At 35.5% G+C, this 23,730-nt stretch overlaps 2 non-coding genes across 2 annotated transcripts; both read right to left on the bottom strand.

Annotated features, from left to right (window-relative positions):
* Positions 1-13,120: 13,120 nt before the first annotated feature.
* Positions 13,121-13,202, bottom strand: TRNAS-UGA (transfer RNA serine (anticodon UGA)). The gene has a single exon. It is a non-coding gene; the product is annotated as a tRNA-Ser (tRNA).
* An 85-nt stretch (positions 13,203-13,287) lies between these two features.
* On the bottom strand, positions 13,288-13,359 carry TRNAG-UCC (transfer RNA glycine (anticodon UCC)). The gene has a single exon. It is a non-coding gene; the product is annotated as a tRNA-Gly (tRNA).
* Positions 13,360-23,730: the final 10,371 nt, after the last annotated feature.

The raw sequence follows: 23,730 nt of genomic DNA, 5'->3' as shown, positions 1-23,730 counted from the left end.
CAATGATATTTGGTATCAGATATCTTATAGAGCTCGGTTAAATTTTGTCAAATTTCATCGATATCGGATCAGATTATGTATATAATCACATATGTACATAATCGCTTGTTATCACATTAGAGTCAAAACGAATAAAGATATGAAGCTAAATTTCCTCTTTGTGCAGGCAGGTCAAGTTCGAAGATACGCTATACCGGTCCACGATATCGTATGGCCCCATATAGCTGTACCTCCCTCCCCCCAATATTCGGCATTTTGATGATTTGAGACACATTTTTCAATGGAATTGTCTGAAATTCTACACAAGGAGTTCTTTGTAGGTACTGTACCCCCTGGAAGAGAATTGTTTATATAGGTTCACGATATCGTATATCCCCCATGTAACGGTACCCCCGATATTCGGTATTTTGATGATTTTAACGCCACTTGTGACCGAAATTATTTTAAAATTTGTATTTATAGTCGCAATGAGAACCACAACCTATGCCAGAAAATTGCCTATGCATGTACATGTCTTCGTAAAGCCCACATATAACTGCACCTCCCTTTATCCGGTATTTTGATGATATTGACAACATTATTCACCGGAAATGTTTCAAATTTGGTGATGTTAGCGACATTATTCAAAGGAAAAAGGAATCAAATCTATGAAAAAATTTACCATGTCCAGGTCAATGTATTGAATAATCCCCCATATAACGGTTTTCATTTAAGTGGTATTTTTCGACATTTTGTTTTAATTATCCAGATCCTTCAAAATGGTGCAGGGTATTTAAAATTAGGCCCGGCCGAACTTTGCTGTTTTTTTTACTTATTGAATATAATCCTTTTGCCAGCCTCCGTGACAGATAAATTTTTGTCTGTGAAGGTCCTCAACAATCCATATTCTTAAGAAAAGTACAATAAAGACGTCGAATCAGTTTAACTAAACAAAAATATTATATTTTAATGAATCAATTTATTATTATTATTATTAATTATTCTTACACAAAAAATTGGTATGCCGACTGTTGAAAAATGCCATACCGAAAATTGGCAAGTGGTGCCGACTACTGGCAAAAAAGCATTGTTTTATTAAAACTACAAATTTATGAAATTTAATAAAAAGTTATTAAAACTTTATTTATTATTGCAAAAACTATACAAAATTTGTAACAATTGAAAAGTTCCACTCAGAATGGTGAGCGATTAAAAACGCGAAAATCCTAAAAGTGCCGACTACTGGTACACTTACCCTATTAAACGTTTATTTCTTACATAACTCTATTAAAAAAAGTATAATGGTGTAGGGTGTCATATAGTCGGCCCCGCCCGAGATTTGATCTTTCTTTAATGTTTTTTGTTTAATTTTGACTCCTATATCATTTCCAATCTTTACCAACAACTAACAATTTTAGGTGGATAACGGGCGAATGCCATCTTTGGTATGGATGGTGTGATGGATGGCTGGATGTTGCTGTTTGATCGACTCGAGGCTTACTTAATCTGGTGAGAATTTGTTCGGTATTAGAGAAGATTAGGAATATATTTTCCCAGTTTGTTAAATCCACCTCAGAATTATCTCCACCGATATTAACCATTTTCGTATTTATACCCTACAACACTATGTGTTGGGGGTATTATAAGTTTGATTGGGCCAAAAATTATGTAACACCTCGAAATATTGGTTTCCCACATAGGAAAGTATATATGGATCTTCCTAGCTCGCCGAGCTGAGTCGATCTAGCTATGTATGTCCGTCCGTCTGTCCGTCTGTCCATGTTAATTTGTAATCATTCTACAGGTCGCAATTATGGCCAGATCTTCACGAACTTTAGAATGTAGGTGGGGCCTGGACCAGAATAGAACCCTATTGCTTTTGGAGATGATCGCCAAATGTTTAGGAGTTGAAATGGACCAAATACTGAAAAAATGTCGGATTTTGCAGTAGCTATACAGGTCGCAATTATAGACCAATCGACGCGAAATTTCGCATGTAGATAGAGTTTAGGGCGGGGAAGAAGCCTACTAATTTGGGTGGTCATCTGATAATATTTAGCGGGTAAAATAGACCATATCTTTTGTGTTGAAAAAATCAAAAATTTTCATTAAACCGTGAATATTTTAAATCCCGGCGAAATCACAAAGCCATCACAAGGTTACTTCTGACCTTTACATTGATGTTATTATCCAACAAACCGGATATATAGCAAAATATGTGCGATATATATGTCTATCAAAGAAGATATGCTTGAAATATCTCTTATATGTCGAGAACGGCTGAACTGATTTTGACAGTTCTCATTAATTCAGAATGGCCTCTTGACAGGAAAGAAAAAACGTCTAAAAAATCGCATAAAAATATCTCTCTAAAGATGAAAATATTGATTTTGTAATATTTTCTCATATTTTTTCAATTTTGTCATATTTTTGGCATATTTTCATTTTGAATTAAACATTTGGTAATATTTCTACAGCTTACAAAACTGAGTAGGTAGGATATCATATACAGATATCATTTATGGCCCGATCCTTACGAAATTTTGCATGGGGATAAGATGAGGGTCAGAATAGAAGCCTACTCTTTTTGGAGATGATCGCCATATATTTAGGGGTTGAAATGGACCAAAAAACTGCAAAATTGTCGGCAGGTCGTAATTATCGCCCGATCCTTGCGCACATTTGAATGGGGGTTACCGCACATTGCAAAAGCCAAACAGTTTCGGATGGCCATCCAAAAATATTCAATGTGTGAAATAGTTTGCCAACTTTTGTTGACAAAATACGAAAATTTCCATTCCAGTGATTTTTTGGAGAATTCACAAAAACAGGAAAGACGCACTTCCGACTATTACGTTAATGCTGATTTCGTTGAAAAATATAGTTTTATATAGTTTTGTTTATTATAGTGTTGTAGGGTATTCAACGGTCGGCCCCGCTCGACTGTAGCCTTTGCTTACTTGTTTTTATTGCCAATATTCTATGTTGACTCCAGTGTAGTTTCCAATTTAGCTGATGACTTCATTATATTATTCTTTTTCAGCTTGTTTTATAATTCAAATATAGTGCATGAAATAGCACTGCATTTATGAAATATAATGTTTTATGTATTAAAAAGTAATATATTGGAATTTTACGCATCCGCATCGTTAAAATAATAGATAGCCAAGAAAATCATAAGCTTTTTCAAACATAAAATACCCATCACTTGATGAAAGTAAATACACTTTTCTCACTTCCTAGCTCCATGATAGATGTGCTTAATACCATCCGATACAGATCTTTAGTTCCGTTCACTAATGACGATATCAAATGCTTACAATTCAATTTCGATCAGAATAAAAGTCCATTATAATCTTCTATTGCCTCATATCAATTTCTATCACATACACACTCACACACACACACTCAGTATCTTGAATTCGAAAAAGAAATGAAATGAAATAAAAAAAGATCCCACGCTTCTTTGAAGAATTCTCACCAAAACGGAGAGTTGGAAAAAAAGGAAATCATGTTAAATGCCCCAAAGATACGATTTCAAATTAAGAATTGTAACAATTTTTTAAGAAAAATATTTATTTGATTTCATTGAAAACAATTCCGCCACCGTATCGCCACTGTACGCAAGGTACGTACATGGCCACCAGTTGGGTCTAAATTATGTTTTTATTTCGCCTTTAGATTTCGATACATTGACGATGGTTGTGATTTTTCGAAAAGTCATAGAACAAACATTGAATTTCTGTTTTGGTCTTCATTTATCCAGTCGAGCTAACCATTGCCTCAGCCAACTGACTTGCTCTGTTCATTCAATATTTTTCATGGCGGTCCCATGATTGAGTGAATATATCTTTTTTTTTTTTTTTGATATTTATGTTTGATATCCATTGAAATCAATCAATTCCACATCGATCGTTGAATTTGATTCTGGTCTTTGTAGCGGTAATCTGATACTTTGCCCTCTTTGGTATGGATGGTGTGATGGATGGATGGATGGATGGTTGGATGTTGCTGTTTGATCGGTTATTTCAAGTGAAATCTGCGTATGAGGTTTCAAACACATCTACATACCTACTATTTCGTACATGTTAGAATCTGTGGTGCCACACCACTCACATCAACGGACCAGACAGAGTGACGATGACGATGCCGGTGACTGTGTCACATCGATTGACCATTTGATATTTGAGTATGTTATGGCCGCTGATGTGTCAATGACTTGTTTAATTATCATTTGTGTTCTCGAAAAAAGCAAAAAAAAACAAAACAAAAAACAAATAAAGCGGCAAAGGTGGAGATCGATAAGAAATAATTCTCACCTCTCTTGTTTTTCTTGTTGGAGGTCAATCTAAACATTTTAATTTGATTCTTTTGTTGTGGCATTTGACATTTTGAGCTTACAAAACACCATTTCCCATTTCAGAATAAAATAAAAATTTCATATATGGGAAATGCGCTATAAGCTCAAAGTTCGATTATTATTTTGGAAATTGTGTTGTCATTCTGACCATAAATGCATTTTAACTCGATCAGAATTTTTGTTTGGTTTCCATCATTTGTTTGTGCGGTTTTATAATTAAAAGATCTTTACTAATTCGAAATGACGTTGACATGTTGTTGCTTTTATTATTACGGTGTTGTTGTTGTTGTGTTTTTTCTAGTTAATCTGTTTGATTTACCATAATTGCGATTCAATGAATTTTCTTGTTAATATTTTTTTATACCTTAAATATTCGTCGTAGACCCCATAAAGTATATATATTCATAATCAGCATAAAATTCTAAGTCGATTTAACGATGTCCGTCTGTCTGTCCGTCTGCCTGTCTGTCTGTTGAAATCACGATACAGCCCACATTATTTGACGTAGAGCGCCAAAATTTAGCAGAGCTATTTGTATTGTGTCTAGGATGGTTGGTATTGAAAATGAGATATATCGGTCCACGTTCTGCTATTGTCTTCATGTAACGGTACCTCCCTATATTCGGTATTTTGATTATTTATGCCACATTTTTTGACGGATTTGTCTGAAAATTGGTACTTGTAGGTCATAATGGGTCCCTGTGCGTGGGGCAAAACATTGCATGTATAGGTCCACGTTTTGGTACAACCCCCATATAATGGTACCTCCTGATATTCGATATTTTGATTTTTTGGCACATTTTTTTAACGGATTTGTCTGAAAATTGGTACTTGTAGGTCATAATGGGTCTCTGTGCGTGTGGCAAAATATTGCATGTATGGGTCCACGTTTTGGTATAGCCCCCATATAAATGTACCTCCCGATATTCAATATTTTATTTTCTTTTGGCACATTTTTTCACTGATTTATCTAAAAATTGGTATTTGTGGGTCATAATGGGTTCTAGTTCGTGTGGCGGAACATTGTATGTATAGGTCCACGTTTTGATATAGTCCCCATATAACGGTACCTCCCATTATTCGGTATTTTGATGATTTTTGACAAATTTTTTACAAGAATTACTCTGAAAATTGGTAGTTGTAGATCATAACGGGTCCCAGTTCGTGTGGCGAATCATTGTAATTATAGGTCCACGTTTTGGTATAGCCCCCTTATAACGGTACCTCCCGACATTCGGTAATTTGATGATTTTTGCCACATTTTTTCACGGATTTGTCTGAAAATTGGTATTTGTAGCCATAATGGGTTCTAGCTCCGTTGGCGAAACATTGTATGTATAGGTCCATGATTTGATATAGCCTCCATATAACGGTATCTCCCGATATTCGGTATTTTGATGGTTTTCGCCACATTTCTTCTTATGTTTCCTTTACCCTAAGGTGGAGGGTATTAAAAGTTTGGCCCGGCCGAACTTAATGTTTTTTTTTACTTGTTTTTATTTTGATTCTGAAAGGTCATACTAAAAGATAAATGTAATTGGGCTAATTTCAATTCGAGTTTGTGAAAAGTAGTAGTGATATCTGAGGCAATCAGACTTTCGTATACATGATTTAGACTTTCGTATCAATTTAGACTTTCGTATACATGAGTACACACTTCCAAAACTACCTCCTTATATCAACCCTACTCCTCAACCTTGATTCCCATTCCAAATTTCCGTTCTCATGATATCAAATGTGATACTTTTCGTACACTTAATTTCCGAATTTCCAATAACTCAGCCTTATCTCACCCCTTCGGACAAAGAGTGACCCTCACACAAAACTTCAAAATTCTAGCATCAGCCGTTTCGCCTGGGCGTTGATGAATCGTTACGACAGTCAGTCAGTCAATTACTTTACTCTTTTTTATATCCGCCACCATAAAATGGAGTGTATATCAAGTTTGTCATTTCGTTTGTAACACCTCCAAATATGACCCCCACAAAATATATACAGGGTGAGACAAAAAAAAAACTGCATCCAACTTCAGACTGCTGTCATTTCTAAGCCACTCATTCGACAGCTGTTAAAATTATTCCAGTGACAGCTCATGGTGAGAATTTTCCAGAAAAAAAGTTATTCGTGATGGAATTCAAGCGCGATTTCCTTATATTTGACTGGAAAACCACAAGTGGCTATCGTTAGAGAACTCCAGCATCTAAACGTGAATAAATCTTTTGTGTCTCGTACTATTGCTCGTTACCGTGATACTGGTAGCGTAGCCCGACGTCAAAGAAGTGGACGGAAAAAAACAGCAACATCAGCAGAAATGGTTCGAAAAGTAAAGAAGCAACTTGATCGAGGCCGGCGTCGTAGTGGCCGAAAAATGGCTCGTAAGCTGAACATATAGCAATATTCCATTCGGCAAATATTGAAAAATGAGCTCGGGGTAAAGCCATTGAAATTCCAAAAAGTGTAAGAACTTAAACCGCAACAAAAAGAAAATAGACTTAAAAACAACTAAAGAGTTGCTTTGCTTGGCCGAAAGTCGTGAACTGCCGAATTTGGTTTTCTCCGATGAGAAAACATTCGTTGTCCAGCAGTTTGTAAACAAACAAAATTATCGTATTTACTTGCCAAAGAGGTAAGCTGAAAAGGGCACCATGGTGATTGTGTGGGCCGCCATAACAGCCGATGGTCGCTTTTCGCTCGTATTAATCGACCGTGGCATCAGAATAAATGCCGAATATTATCGCGAAAATATTCTGGAGGGTGTATTAAAGCCTAGGGCACATAAACATTTTGGCCGCAAACCTTGGACATTCCAACAGGACTCAGCACCATCGCACCGCTCAGCACGCGCCACCCATGAATGGTTACAAAATGAGGTTGCTCGCTTCATTTCCAGCGCACCAAAATCTCCGGATAACAATCCGTTGGACTATTGTGTCTGCAGTATTTTGGAAAGCAAGGTTGCCACTAAAAAATACAGAAGAGTCGATCAATTCGTGCCAAAGGTGACCAATTCGAACAAATCTAAACTTATTCTAAAATTTGATGCTATTTTCAAAATTTTTTGCTTTCATTCAATACAATTTAAAAAGAAAATGTAATAAATATGGCGTTTTATTTTTTTCCATTTTTTTATCTTACCCTGTATATTCTCTCAGCATAAAAGTCTATGTTGATTAAATGATGACCGTCTTTTCGACTGTCGGTCTTTCCGTTTGTGGATATCTAGCTTCCGAAAGAATTGAAGTAGGTTGATACAATTTAATTCAAATATGTATTTTGTCCGCAGTACTTTTGGTATTGAAAATGGGGTATATGGGGTCCACGTATATGTATAGCCCCCATATAACTATACCTCCCTATATTCGATATTTTGCTGATTTCAGCGACATTATTAACCGGAATTGTTTCAAATTTCGTATTAAAAGTTCATAATGAGTATGACAGAGAATTGTATATTTAGGTCCAGGTCTTCGAATAGCCCCCATATAACGGTACCTTCCTATATTCCGTATTTTTTTAGATTTTAGGTACATTATTCTCTGCAATTTTCAAATTTCGTATTTCAAATGTGTATCAACTAACTTCATTTCGTTTGGAAGCTAGAGTTATTTCCACAGACGTACAGACGGACGAACATGGCTAAATCGACAATTTTGTGCTGGGGTCTAAAATGTATGTTTCGAGGTGTTACAAACGAAATGACAACCATAACATACCCTCTATACTATGGTGGAGGGTATCCAAAAGTTTATCAAACCATAAAATTGTTTTCAAAACTAGCTCTCTTGTCTGACCTTATATAGGCCATGATTTGTATGATTTCTTTACGAATTCAATGCCTATTTTATCGGGACTATTACTATAAGACAGCAAACAATTTTTCTATAATTCAATCAATAATCGTAATGATTCATACTGTGGCGCTCTATCATCTTCATTGACAATTGAAGTTGTCAAACATTTATACACGTTTATGTCTTTGAAAAAAAAAAAATGACCATTGTAGAGACAACGCCTAGCCTTTGTCATCGACTTACATAATTTTTCGACTGGCGCCAACTTAATATCCGCTTAACTTTTCCGGTCACCAAAACTACAATATCAAATTAAACTCCATGACGGAATGTATAATTGAAAACCAAAAAAAAAAAAAAATTGAAAATATAAAAGAGAATCTCACAAAGCAGAGGTGTCGTGAACTCCAATGTGATTCCCTCGGCGTCTGTATCGAATAGAATTAATTGTTCAATTACAATTACTCGTCGAGAGACAACCAAGCGTTGTGTGAAAAAAAAAGTCAACATATCATTTTTAAATGGCATTTATACAATTTTTTTGTTTTGGCGCTTTTTTTTCTCTTTAGACCATTGCTTTAGTCTCTTTTTTGGAGCATAACTAATTTTTTGTTTGGTTTTTTGGTTTTAAACAATTTTGAAATTTTGTTTTTGTGATGGGGCTTTTTTTAAGTTTTCCCTTTATCGCAGCCGTTTATAGTATATTTGGCTTTTTAATTGACTTAATATTTTCTACCTAATTACTTTAATTATTGTCATTAGTTGGACTTAGGTTTCTTACGTTGATGTGTGAGATGGACATGAGAATAGAACATGAACACATGGAAAGATTCTGCTGTTACGAATTAGTCACGACGATTACTTAAATTCGTCATGTAGAAATTGTATGGGAAATGTATAGCTAAAATCCGAATTTGTGGGTTCTATATTAATTGATAGAAAAAACAATTCACATTTATAAACAAGTAAGAAAAGGCTATAGTCGAGCGGGGCCGACCATGTGATACCCTACAATACTACAATATGTTAAAAGCCGCTTCGCTTGTGAAATTATGCCACGGAGCACTGCCTAGATATTACACTTAGCATTTGATTAAGGCGAAAAAATATTATAAAATGTATACTTCAATATTATAAGTCAAATTGAAAAAAATTGCATGCGATAAAAAATATGAAAAAACAAGTAAGCAAAAAACAAGTCGTGCGGGGCCGACCATGTGATACCCTACAACACTGCAATATGTTAGAAGCACCCTTAGTCCATTTTGGAAGATTTGGCTTTTGAAATTTTGTCATGGAGCACTGCCCAGATATTGCCCTTGCCATTTTGACCAGGGAAATTTGCGCACTCCGTCGTGCTGTTAGTTGTTGTGGTCGATTTTACAGCTAAATATAATTCAATGGTCATCCAAAAAGCTAGAATTCTTCCCTATCCTTAACTCTCTTCTCAGGCATGTCGATTGGCTTCAGTTGTGTGATCAGTAATTTTTTTTCTGTTTTGTTTAATTTGAGCCCATTAATATTTTGCGATTATCTCCAAAAGCAAGTAGCCGTTCTGCATCTACAAATTTAGACCCATCTATATTATTTGCTTGTCTACGATATTTGGCTATATTCATCAACGAAATCAGCATAAAAAAGGCAGAAGTTCTCCATTTGTGTATTTCGGATATCGCCTGTAAGTAATGTTGGTATTTTTTTCACACAAAAGTAGTAGTCCATTCTACCCGCTGTCCTTTGGTTTCTATTTGCGACTTTATAACGGCTGCAAAATCAGGAACATTTTCAGTGGTTGGTCCATTTCAACCCCTAAATATATTGCGGTCATCTTTGAAAACAATAGCTCTTCTAAGCCTAACCCTACCCTTGTGAAAATTTTCGTGAAGATCGGACGATAATTGCAATCTGTATATAATAACCCCAACCCGTGTTGTAGGGTGAAAAAAATTTACAAAATGTGCATTTCAATATTATAAGTCAAATTGAAAACATCGCATGCGATAAAAAATATGAAAAAATAAAAAAAATGTCACCAAATCTGTAATAACACCATTATTGGCATATTTTTATGCGATTTTTTTAGATTTTATTCTCTTATACCAAGAGGGCATTCTGAATTGACAAAATTTGTCAAAATCGGTCCAGCCATTCTTGAGATATAAGCATTTTAGCTAACATCCCCTTCCTTTGTATATATGTATTGTACAAATTTCGCTATATATATTCGATATATTTACTATCGGCATTTACGTAACGGTCAGGATTGACCTGTTCGTCTATTTGTGATTTTGCCGGGATTAAAAATATTCGCGGTTTAATTGAAAATTTGATTTTATTTAACACAAGTATCATGGCTTTTTCATCCATTAAATATAACCCGATTACCATCAAAATTGGAAGACTTCTGCCCAGCCTTAAGCTCTAGCCATATGCTAACTTCCGCGTCGATCAGTCTATAACTGCGACCTGTAGAGCAACTGCAAAATCAGGAAATTTTTCAGTATTTGGTCCATTTCAACCCCTAAATATTATGTGATCATCTCCAAAAGAAATAGGGTTCTATTCTGGCCCAAGCCCCACCTTCATTCTAAATTTCGTGAAGACCGGATCATATCCTATGTGGGAAACCAATATTTCGAGGTGTTACATAACTTTTGGCCCAATCATACTTATAATACCCCCAACACATAGTGTATAAACGCACGTGTTAAAATAACTTAAAATAATATCATTGTGATTTTGATGATTTTAGCGACATTATTTACCGGAATTATTTGAAATTTTGTATTTGAAGTTCGTAATGAATAGTACAGCCTATGACAGAAAATTGTCTGTTCAGGCTCATGACAAAAGTTGCGTATGCAGGTCCACGTCGTCGTATAGACCCTAATATACGGTAACATTTGGTATTTTTAAGATTTTAACAGAATTTTTAATGGATTTTAATTTTTTGAAAATTGCCAAATTTGTACAAAATGGTGGAGGGTATTCAAAGTTCGGCCCTGCCGAACTTATTGTCTTTTTACTTGTTCTTTTTTACATCATTGTAATTTGATATACTTTGAATTTGAAATCACAATTATGTGTTTTGACAGGAGTCTTAGTAGTTAGAGGGGATTACTGGCCGACCATATTTGGTGTCGATCTTGCCATATCCGTCCAAAAGTCCGAAACACCATAAGTCTCGGAAAGAACAACCGATTTAATGAAGCTATGATCGAGTTTTGAAATGGGCAATATCGGTCCACTCATTTAGGTCTAGGTCAAGTGCGAAATTCGACGACATCGGACCACTGTTTATACTACTCCCCCATAAAGGACGACGTTTTGAAAAATTCATTAATTTATAGAAAATTTTGAACTTTTGAGGGGGAAGGAATGCACCAATACCGCACATATCCGGATTCGATCCAATTTTAACAATAATATTACGATGTATTAATTTTGGACAGAATCGGATACTGACTTCGAGAGGTAGAGATCGCTTTAGATCAACTCCAAGTGTCGATGTGGCACAGTTTGGCCATATCAATTGATATACAGGGTGAGATAATAAAACTGCATTAAAGCCAAACGTCATAATCTGTACATTTTATACCCTCCACCATACTATGGAGGGTATATTAACGAACTAATTGATATAGAAGTCTAAAATTTTGCACACATGTTTCTTTTGTTAGTAGGCACGTTAAGTTCGTAAATGGGCTATGTAGGTCCACGCTTTCATATAGCCCCCATATAACGGTACCTCCCGATATTCGGTATTTTGATGATTTTAGCGACATTATTCACCGGAATTGTTTCAAATTTGTCATTTGAAGTTCGAGATGGATACTACAGCCTACGACAGAAAATTGTCTATGCAGGTCCACGTCTTCGTACAGCCCTCATATAACGGTGCACCACAATATTCGGTATTTTGGTGATTTTAGCGTCATTATTCACCGTAGTAGTTTCAAATTATGCATTTGGAGTTCGTAATGGGAACTACAGTCTGTGAGAGAAAATTGTCTATGCAGGTCCAGGTCTTCGTATAGGCCCCATATATCAATACCTCCCTATATTCGGCATTGTGACGATTTTAGGTACAATACTCACCGAAATTGTTTGAGATGTCGTATTTGAAGTTAGTAATGGAAGCTACAGCCTATGACACAAAATTGTCTATACAGGTCCAGGTCTCCGATATAACGGTACCTCCCGATATTCGGTATTTTGATTTTATCGACATTATAATTGATTTTTTTAAGTTTCGCATTTGAATATTGTAATGGCTTTTGACAAATGTTACCTACGCAGGTTCATGTCGTCATATAGACCCTAATATAACAGCTACATTCGGCATTTTTAAGGTTTTAACAGAATTTTTAACTTATTTTATTGTTTTTAAGAATTTCCCAAATTCGTTCGAAATGGTGGAGGGTATTTAAAGTTCGGACTTCTGTTTTTTACTTGCTTTTTTTTAATTTTATTGAATGAAAGCAAAAAATGTCGGAAATAGCATCCAAGTTTAGAATAAGTGTAGATTTGTTCGAATTGGTCACCTTTGGTACGAATTCTGGCCTGGTCCAGTTTCATTATCAAATATTCTAGAACTACAATAAACATCTGTGCAAAATGTCATTCATTTATATCTCGATTTCAGCAGGCGAATGGAGAGAGGAATTGATGTTGTTAAAACATTTTATGTTCATTACGAATATATTTTCTATGGGGTCCCCACCGAATATTTCGAGATGTGTCAAATGGAATGAAAAAGTTAATATCCACCCTCGAGCTCATGCTGGGGAAATGAATTATGTTATGATGTTCTTTTTTCAGCCTTCCTTTTGATTAGAAAAACTTTCATCAATAAATATTCTAATTTCTGTAAAGATTCACTGCGCACATTTTTCTAATATTTGATCAGGGAAGATGATACAATTCTAAAAAGTCATTCCTACACTCGTCTCCGCCTTTTGTTTAAAATTCCTTTTGAAAAAATGACGTTCGCTGCGGACAGGATTCGAACCTGTGCGGGTAGAACCCAATGGATTTCAAGTCCATCTCCTTAACCACTCGGACACCGCAGCTGATGATCAAAGCGTTACACAATTAAGAGAATGTTTTCAACCCTTAAAAAAACACTTTGAAAAAATAATACAAAAAAAAAAAAAGTGCGTCGGCCGGGAATCGAACCCGGATCAACTGCTTGGAAGGCAACTATGCTGACCATTACACCACCGACGCCCTTATATTTAAAAAAAATATATATCAATAGCTGTCGAATCGTTCAAAATACTAACGATAGATAACCTAGATTTAGGTCACAGTAACTAGAACTCGTAAAAATACTGAATTTTACACAGTTCCTTCAGAAAATTTGGTTTAAATCGTCAAAATGCCGAATAACGGAAGGTACCTTTATTTGAAAGCTATAAAAAAACGTGACAAATATGGCATGCTCGCTTGACCTGCCTACTGACAAAATGCAGATAGATGAAGGCATCGCTACGCTGACTACAGCGTGAGATAAAAAAATCTTCAACAAAGTCAAACGCTATAATTTTAACATTTTTTTATACCCTCAGCCATGTGGCTACAGAGGGTATATAGCATTTTCTACGGTCAAAACGTGCTTAGTCGAAATAACGATTTTAGACCCTAAGTCTCTTTGGACCAAATCCGTTTCAAAATATTTGGAGTCGATCTAGCGAGCTCCGTCCGTCCGTCTGTCTGTCTGTCGGGCTGGTACGCACGATAACTCTCTAAGGAACTATCCGATTTGTTCCAAACTTGGTACATCGAAATATTTTTGTCAAACTTAGATCGAGTTCGCAGATGGGCAATCTCAGTCCACTCCTTCTGGTACCTCCCACACAAATAGTCAAAATTTTCCAAAAAAATTTTTTTTTGCACAGAAAGAGAAAGTATTTACCGACTTTGCTCCAACTTTGCATATCCTAATATCTGGGTCAGTGCTAGAGTCCGATTGTCTTCAAATTTCATACATCCCAATAATTTTATTAACCCAAGGTTTTGGGGTGCCCAAGGCTTTAACACAACCTCCATAATATTTTCGGGATAATATTCGGCATTTATTCTGATGCCACGACCGATTAAGACGACCGGAGAGCGACCATCGGCTGTTATGGCGGCCCACACCATCACCATGGCCGGCGCTCGAGTTCTGGTGGCCAACCGAAGGTGCACATTTTCAGATGATCTCTTTGGCAAGTAAACACGATTATTTTGTTTGTTCACAAACTGCTTGACAATGAATGTTTTCTCATCGGATAAAACCAAATTCGGTAGTTCACCAGTTCTTGAGCTTTTTGGAACTTCAATAGCTTTACCCCGAGCTCATTTTTCAATATTTGCCGAATGGACTATTGCGATATGTTCAGCTAATGAGACACTGCGACGGGGGTTTCGATCAAGTCGCTTCTTTACTTTTCGAACTATTTCTGCTGATTTAGCGGGTTTCTTCCGTCCACTTCCTCGACGCCAGGCTACGCTACCAGTATGACGGTAACGAGCGATAGTACGAGACACAAAAGATTTATTCACATTTAATTTAAAGAACTATCACGGTTGAATTACATCACGAATAACTTTTTTTCTGGAAAATTCTCACCAAAATGCTTTTTAAAACAACATAATCAGATGCCACTGAAATAATTTTAACAGCAGTCGGAAGAGTGCCTTAGAAATGACAGTAGTCTGAAGCTGGTTGCAGTTTTTTCATTTCACCCTGTATGTGCCACCGGGAAAGAACACATTATGAACTACAAAAAACAGTTTTTAGACAAATTCGTGAAAAAATGTGTCAAAAATCATCAAAATACCGAATATCGGGAGGTACCTTTATGTGGGGACTATACCAAAACGTGGACCGATATATCTCGTTTACAATACCGACCATCCTTGACACAATACAAATTGTTCTGCTAAATTTGGACGCTCAACGACAAATAATGTGGGCTGTATCGAGACAACAGACAGACGGACCGACGGACAGGCAGACGGACATCGCTAAATCCACTTAGAATTTTTTGCTGATTATGAATATATACACTTTATGTGGTCTACGACGAAAATTTAGGGATGTTACAAAGTTAGTATACCTTCCTTTCCAAGGTGGAGGCTATAAACATATTTATTAGAGCATTAGATATACCGCACCGACCAATTGTAAAATTCGGTTGAATATGAAAAAAATTATCCAATTTGGGTTGATATTACATATATGGTGAACAGTAACAGTTTAAAATCTGAACCGATTTCGATAAAATTTGGCAGAAGTATTTTCGAGCTGCATCTGATGTCCGGTATGGAATATCATTTTTGTGGTGTGCATATTACGTATGTGAGGGACTTGAAACCCCAAATTGGTTGAAATATTTTATGGGAGATATAGCTATATCTGAACCGATTTTCACCAAAATTTGAAGTACTTGCTTTTAGACTGAAATCCATCGGAAGTGCCAAAATTCAGTCAATTTGAGCTGATATAAGTCATTTAGTGCACAATGAAATCGGATAAAGATATATATGGGAGCTCTTTCTAAATTTGAGCCCATTCTCACCAATTTCAATAGAGTTCGCCCTTGGGCCAAATAAATATTGTAGAAGAATGTCATCTCAACCGGATAATAAATGGGTCCTGCAATTTGTTCGCACAAATACATGAGCAGACGGAAAGACGGACGGATGGACTGGCATGCAGAAATCGACTCGGAAAGTGATTCTATGAAGATCCTCAAAAGTAAATATGGGCCAATCTCGCTTCCTCCTCCATGTTACAAACAAATACACAAAGACATAATACCCTTACCACTATGTGGTGTAGAGTATAAGAATGGAATAAAAATGGTATAAAACGTAGAACATTTTAGTACTATTCGTACATTCATAGTGCATCCATCATACACTCCATTAGTAACCCTAATTCCAATTGTAAGAGTTTTAGCTCTACTGGATCGTCAAATACAAAGGTATCATATTTAGTACCTTATAGTACTTTTCGTACATATACCACCACTTGGATTTTTGCAAGGATATTTCCGAAAAATTAAGAGAGAATTCTGTTCGGAGAACTATAAATGAAACCATTAAAAATAAAATCGGCCAGCGCCGTTTTATGTGGGTTATACAAATACGTGGACCTAATGGAAAATTATAATTTTAGAATACCCTCCATAATATTGTGGAGAATATAAACATTTGCCTATAGCCTTTTGCAACGACCCTCGTGTTTCAAACATATGCCAAAATGGCAAATCCGCATGCATATTATATAACAACATGTCATTTAATGGTTATTAGTATTAAGTCAAAACAAATTTGGTGCGCCTTCAGGATTTTTAAATCACTTTAACTTTCAAAGCGGCAAACGAAAAACAGCGCAAGCATGTCAGCTGATGATGATCATCTTTTAGATTCGCACAGGTGCAATAAAACCAATGGAAACGGGCTGAATGCAAAGCAAAATGACTCAAACGCTGATGCTTTGTTAGTCTGCATGTAAAACAGCTTGGCATGGAAAAAAACGCGGCGAAGATTTTTTTGATATGAAATCTTGTTGAAAATCGAGAGTGCATTTAAAGCGTTTACCAGTTTATTGAGAAATTATGCAATTAATATAAAAAAGCTTAATTTTTTTAGTGTGTGTGTGTCTGTGTTTGTTATGACGAAGTTGAATTTTTCGTGTTGCTTTCGAAATCACCTTTTAATTTCAATTAAACGATTGCCGTTTAATTTGTTGTATTAACAATTTCGCTAACACCATCATCAATGGTTGGTCGACCATAAAAAACCCCCAGTTCAAATCCAGTTTTTTGTGCAGTTTTAATTTCTATATTTTGCTCAGCCCGCCAATGCAGGTTACAACGTTTCGTTGCTGGCATTTCTGAGCAAAATTTCTTTTAATCGGCTTAATCGGATTTTTAAAGCATCACTGCACAACTGGGTAATTATCAGCTTCTCCTCAATTTGTTTTAAGTCGTTTAAAAAATACAATCACGCTGGCAGTTTATCTGAGTTTCTTCGCATTTAATATTATTAAAACTAAGTAAATTATAAATAATAAGTTTAAAATGGGAAATTGATTGGTGTTCAGTTGTTCGTTTAATTGCTAGTTTTCAAGGCAATGTGTGAATGTGAAGAAGAAGCTGCGGATGTGTTGAAATAATTATTTATATTTATTAGAAGAGTAGTCAAATAACTGGCTGACCGAAAGTCAACGCCCATTCCAAACGGCTGAGGCTAGAATCCGGAAAATTTGCAAGATTGTCAGTCATGGTGTGTAGAGTTATAATGCTGGATTTTTGGAAATTCATACTGAGAGGATTCGAAAAGTACCAGAATGTACTAAATATTCAATGTTTCTGTATTGCTCAAACGGAATGAGCTCGAATTCGGATTAAGAGTCAGGATGAATGTAGCAAATGGTTTTTGGATATACCGAATTTAAATGTAAAGTTTACGAAAAGTTCTAAAATTCTACTAAACTTCTAAAATTCTACCATTTCTGTATTATGTGAACGGATGGAGCTATAAACTTAAAATTTGGTATGAAAATCAAGAATGGAAAGTAAGTTTGATATATGAAGCTGATTTTGGAAATTTGTACTGAATGTGCGTACTGTACTGAATGCTACTAAATTTGGAACAGTTTAGTTTAGGGGTGTCCCTATTGGTGGTAGATTTGTGAAAAGAGGTGGTTTTGGGAATATGTACTACAAGGACACGAAAAGTACTAAGTAGTACTATATTGGGAAAATTTTATTATTGTTAGGTGAACACATAGTACTTGAAATCTGAAATTTGGTTTAAGGGTCGCTGTTCATGTGTAGCCTGGACATATGGAGGTTGTTTCGAAAATGTGTATATTTATTTATTTGGTATTGCGTGAAGGGATAGGGATAAAATTCTGAAATTTGATATTTATCTGTGTTTAAGATTTGGGGTTGGTTTGGAAGTGTGTCCTATATTTGGACGAATTGTACTAAATGGTACTAAATTTGGTATTGTGTGAAGGGATGTAGATGGAATCTTCAAATTTTGTTTTAAGGTTTTCGTTTGTGTCTGGAACTAAGATGGGGAAGAGGATTTGGAAATGTGTATTATAATTGTACGAAAAGTAACAAATAATACAAAATTTGGTATAGGGTAAAGGAATAGAGCTGAAATCCTGAAATTTGATTTTGAGGTCTCTGTAGGTATCTGAGATCCAGATATTAAGGTATTTTTCGAAAAGTGTAAAGTGACTTTTGGTATTAGGGTCGCTTTTCATGTGCAGCATGGACATATGGAGATGTTTAGGGCAACAAATTGTACGAAACGTACTGAATGGTATTATATTTGTTATTGGGTTAAGGGATAGAGATACAATTCTGAAATTTGATATATAGATTACCGATGATATGTACGTTTGAGATTTGGCATTGATTTGAAAATGCGTTCTATATTTGTACGAAAAGTACTTAATGGTACTAATTTTGTAGAGATGGGGTTGGAATCATCAAATTTGCTGCAGAGGTCTCTGCTGGTATTTGAAATTCAGAAATGGGACCAAATTTGGTAATGGGTGAAGATATAGAGCTGAACTTCTGAAATTTGCTGTAGAAGTCTCTCTTGGTATGTGGGATCGAGATATGGAGGTGTTTTTGGAAATGTGTACTATATTGGTACGGAAAATACTAAATAATAAAGTACGAAGAACTAAATATGGTAGTGGATAAAGGTTAGCAAATCCTGAAATTTAATTGAAATCCTGAAATTTCATATGGATGTCACTGTTGGTGTTGTAGTTGAGATAAGGTGATGGTTTAGGTCATACGTACTATAATTGTATTCAATTTGGTAAAGGGTGTAAAATCCAGAAATTTAACATGGAGAGGTTTAAATAGTTTCAGACAGCAAATTTAGATGTGAGTCCTATGGTTTTACTAATATCCTCCTCAGTAAACTGTAGAATGAAAGATTTTGAAGACATTTTGGTGTAAAAGGTAAACATTTTCCAATTATTCTTTTCGAAAAAGAGAAAACTTGTATAACCTTGAAGGTCTGACAATTTAGTGCAAAATTGTGAATTTTAAGTACTAAATGACATAATACGAACTGTTGGAAAGGGCTCTTGCTAGTTAATAAATAACCAGTAAAGAAAGCGCAAAAGTCGGGCGGAGTCGACTTTATGATACACTATATCCCTTTGCATATTTAATAATGCTTAATATTAAAAAAAAAAAATAAATAAATAAATAAAAAATAAACTACTACAAACGCAGCTGAGCCGATCTTTTATACCTTCCAACATTTGGGAAAAAAAAACTTGAAAAAAATCGAAAAAAAAAAATCCGTTGAAAAATTCCTCTCAAATGAAAACCTCTATATGGGGGCTATACGAGGACGTGGTGCTGGATAAGTAATTTTTTGTCATAGGCTGTAGTAATAATTCCGAATTTCAAATACGAAATTCGAAACAATTCCGGTGAATAATGTCGGGAGGTACCGTTATATGGGGCTATACGAAGACGTAGACCTGCACACACAATTTTCTGCCTTAGGCTGTAGTATCCATTACGAACTTCAAATACCAAATTTGAAACAATTCCGGTGAATAATCTTGGAAATTCCTAATATCTCGAGGTATCTCCAGTTTGAGCTTTATTGACAATTTTCTCTCAGGAGGAACTCTTTGTGTGGATTTTAGGCTATTCCGTTTAAAAATTTGGCTAAAATCATCAAAATATGCTATATCGGGGGAACTATTGTATGGGGTGTGGTAATAAAAGGCAAATCGGACGAAGATATTTTTGGGAGCTTTATCCATATCTGAGCCGATCTCGATAAAACTTGTTACGGGGTGCATTTTGCGGCTGTGAAGGACAAAAATATATATATATATATATATATATATATATATATATATATATATATATATATATATATATATATATATTTTTTTTTTTTTTTTTTATACCCTACACCACATAGTGGTAAGGGTATTATGTCTTTGTGCATTTGTTTGTAACATGGAGAAGGAAACGAGATAGACCCATAGTTACTTTTGAGAACCTTCATAGAATCACTTTCTGAGTCGATTTATGCATGTCCGTCCGTCTGTCCGTCCGTCCGTCCGTCCGTCCGTCCGTCCGTCCGTCCGTCCGTCCGTCCGTCCGTCCGTCTGTCCATGTATTCTTGTGAACAAAATGCAGGTCGCATTTATTATCCGATTGAGATGAAATTTTCCAAACAATATTTTTTTGGCCCAAGGACGAACCCTATTGAAATTGGTGAGAATCGGATCAAATTTAGATATAGCTCCCATATATATCTTCATCCGATTTCGGGTTAAATGAGCACCAAATGTCCACTATCAGTCCAAATTACCTGAATTTTGGCACACCCAACCGGGTTCGGCCTAGAAGCAAGTATATCAAATTTGGAGAAAATCGGTTCAGATATAGCTATAGCTCCCATATATATCTTTCATCCGATTTGATCTTTAAGTCCCTCACATTCCTACTATGCACTCCACAACCGTGATATTTGGTACCAGGTATTAGATGGAGCACAGAAATAGCTGTTTTAAATTTTATCGAAATCGGTTCAGATTTGGATATAGCTCCCATATATATCTTCATCCGATTTCGGGTTAATTGACCACCAAATGGCCAATATCAGCCCAAATGGCCCGAATTTTGGCACATGTGACCGAGATTAGCCTTAAAGTAAATACAACAAATTTGGAGAAAATCGGTTCTGATTTGGATATAGCTCCCATATATATCTTCATCCGATTTCGGGTTAATTGTGCTCCAAATGGCCGATATAAGCCCAAATGGACTGAATTTTAGTACATCGGACCAAATTCAGCCTAGAAGCAAGTATATCAAATTTAGTGAAAATCGGTTCAGATATAGATATAGCAAGCATATATATGTTTCATCCGATTTAGTGTTTTAGTCCCTTACATTCGTAATGTTCACTCCACAACCGTGATATTTGGTACCAGATATAAGGTACAGCCCAGAAATAGCTGTTTGTAATTTTATCGAAATCGGTTCAGATTTGGATATAGCTCCCATATATATCTTCATCCGATTTCGGGTTAATTGTGCACCAAATGGCCGATATAAGTCCAAATGGACTGAATTTTAGTACATCGGACTAAATTCAGCCTAGAAGCAAGTATATCAAATTTAGTGAAAATCGGTTCAGATACAGATATAGCAACCATATATATGTTTCATCCGATTTAGTGTTTTAGTCCCTTACATGTGATATTTGGTACCAGGTATTAGATGGAGCACAGGAATAACTGTTTTAAATTTTATCGAAATCGGTTCAGATTTGGATATAGCTCCCATATATATCTTCATCCGATTTCGGGTTATTGACCACCAAATGGCCGTAATAGCATCAATTTTGGCAAATCCGACCGAAACCAGCTTAAAAGCAAGTACACCAATTTTAGTAAAAATCGGTTCAGATATAGCTATAGCTCCCATATATATGTTTCATCCGATTTCGTCTTTAAATCCCTCACATTCGTAATATGCACTCCACAGAAATGATATTTGGTACCAGTTATCAGATAAAGCCCAAAAATAGTTGATTTTAATTTTATTAAAATCTGTTCCGATTTGGATATGCCTCCCATATATATCTTCATCCGATTTCGTGTTAATTGTGCATCAAATGGCCAATATCAGCCCAAATGGCATGAATTTTGGCAAATCCGACCGAAACCAGCCTATAAGCAAGTACACACATTTTAGTAAAAATCGGTTCAGATATAGCTCTAGCTCCATATATATGTTTCATCCGATTTGCTCTTTAAGTCCCTTACATTCGTAATATACTCTTCACAGGAATGATATTTGGTACCAGATATCAGATAAAGCCCAAAAATAGTCGATTTTGATTTTATAAAAATCTGTTCAGATTTGGATATAGTATAGCATAGCATACTCTTCACAGGAATGATATTTGGTACCAGATATCAGATAAAGCCCAAAAGTAGTCGCTTTTAATTTTCTCAAAATCTGTTCAGATTTGGATATAGCACCCATATGTATCTTCATTCGATTTCGAGTTAATTGTGCAACAAATGGCCAATATCAACCGAAATGGCATGAATTTTGGCATATCTGCCCAAATTCAGCCTAGAAGCAAGGACACCAATTTTAGTAAAAGTCGTTTCAGATATAGCTATAGCTCCCAAATACATCTTCATCCGATTTCGGATTAAATGTGCAGCAAATGGCTAATATTGGTACATCAAATTTAGTGAAAATCGGTCGGATACAGCTATAGCTCCTATATATACCTTTCATCCGATTTGTACTTTAAGTCCCTCAAATTCGAAAAATGTACGATACAAGAATAATATTTGGTATCAGATGCAGCCAAGAAATATCTTCTTTTTCAGTTTTACAAATATCGGTTCAGATTTGGATATACCTCCTATATATATATTCATCCAATTTCGTGTTGATTGCGCACCAAATGTCCAATATCAGCCCAAATGTCCTGGGTTTTGGCAAATCTGACCGAATTCAGCCTAGAATCAAATACATCAAACTTGGTGAAAATCGGTTCAGATATAGCTATAGTTCGTAAAATGCACGATAGAATTAGATAGATTTTGATTTTGTACCAAATATCTCATAGAGCTCTGAAATGCCCTGTATAAACCTTTTTACGAGAGCTCTACTAAATATGCATAGTGGTGTAGGGTATCATATAGTCGGCCCCGCCCGACTTTTGAGCTTTCCTTACTGGTTTTTTTTAATATATATATATATATATATATTTTTTTTTTTTTTTTATATATACATATTTTGATCCAATTTCAATAGGGTGTGTTCGTGGGTCTAACAAATGATTTGTTCAAAATTTTTTACTGGAACGGCTAATAAATGCGACCTATACTTTGTTTACAGAAATACATTTTCAGACCGACGGACTTACGGACATGCATAAATCGACTTAGAATATGATTCTATGCTGATCATCAAAAGGAACTATAGGTCTATCTCGTTTCCTTCTATCTGTTACAAACAAATGTACTAAGACATAATACCCTGACCACCTTGTGGTGTAGGGTATAAATATTAAGGTTTCTAGCATTTTTTGCTCGCGACTCTCTGAATACAATATTTATACTCCTGGGTCAATAAGAGGTACTATTATTTCATGAAATACATATTTTGGAATATTTTGGTCCAATTTTAAATTTACACAGGAGAAAGCACTGTGAACCGTTCGTACTTTTTTATTCATCAATCATTCTAAACAATTTTAACTTTCAGCATGTCGTCAGTATCATAATTTCTCTCAGATATTAAATTCCCTAAGAGGATTACTGACACTGAACCGAATTACAATTGTGCCCTGCCCCACAATGTTGTTTGCCTTCATTCAAAAAATATGCATGCAGATCTTCGATTCGATGGTAAATGAAAATTCGTATTGAGCCATGCCATGCCATTCATTTGAAAATTTCATCGAATAAAGGAAACATTAGCAAATGAATGAAAAAGGTTCACAACATTTCGTTTTATATCAACAACAAAAATTTTAATCGATTTTTTTTTCTCATTGAACCCG

This window comes from Musca domestica, unplaced genomic scaffold (assembly GCF_030504385.1).
Source record: "Musca domestica strain aabys unplaced genomic scaffold, Musca_domestica.polishedcontigs.V.1.1 14, whole genome shotgun sequence".
Taxonomy (NCBI): domain Eukaryota; kingdom Metazoa; phylum Arthropoda; class Insecta; order Diptera; family Muscidae; genus Musca; species Musca domestica.
The sequence above is the reverse complement of the archived record's forward strand: the minus strand, read 5'-3'. Positions and strand labels throughout refer to the sequence as shown.